Genomic DNA, 465 nt, shown 5'->3' with positions numbered 1-465 from the left:
AAGACTTAAAGACTTAATTATAAATTTAATGAAATTATAAGATGAACATAATAATTAAACTTTTCTAATAGGATGGCTGCTAGCTAGTGGTGTGTGTTGAGGCATCGAAGGCATTATTAACACTTGTCATAGAAGATATATATTTTTATGGCTTTATGCTAGCTATTATTGGCATTGCATGTTATGTTGTGATCAATGAATAAATGTTCTTAAATTTCATAACAATTTTTCTCCATCACAACAATGATTTGAGAGTGACGTAGAAGATCGCCTTTATATGCTTTATTTTAAGCGTTTCAATGAGTACATTTGGGTGTGTTTTTCGTATTAAAGAGCTATGCATTTTTAGATCTTGCGTTATTTTGTCTATATTAGTTGTGCTTCTAGAGTGACAAAGAAATTTAAAAAAAAAAGACAACTAATTAATTAATGCTTTTACAAAAGAGAAAATACTTTTTTAATATC

The sequence above is a fragment of the Arachis ipaensis genome, chromosome B06 (genome assembly GCF_000816755.2).
Source record: "Arachis ipaensis cultivar K30076 chromosome B06, Araip1.1, whole genome shotgun sequence".
Classification (NCBI taxonomy): domain Eukaryota; kingdom Viridiplantae; phylum Streptophyta; class Magnoliopsida; order Fabales; family Fabaceae; genus Arachis; species Arachis ipaensis.
The sequence above is the reverse complement of the archived record's forward strand: the minus strand, read 5'-3'. Positions refer to the sequence as shown.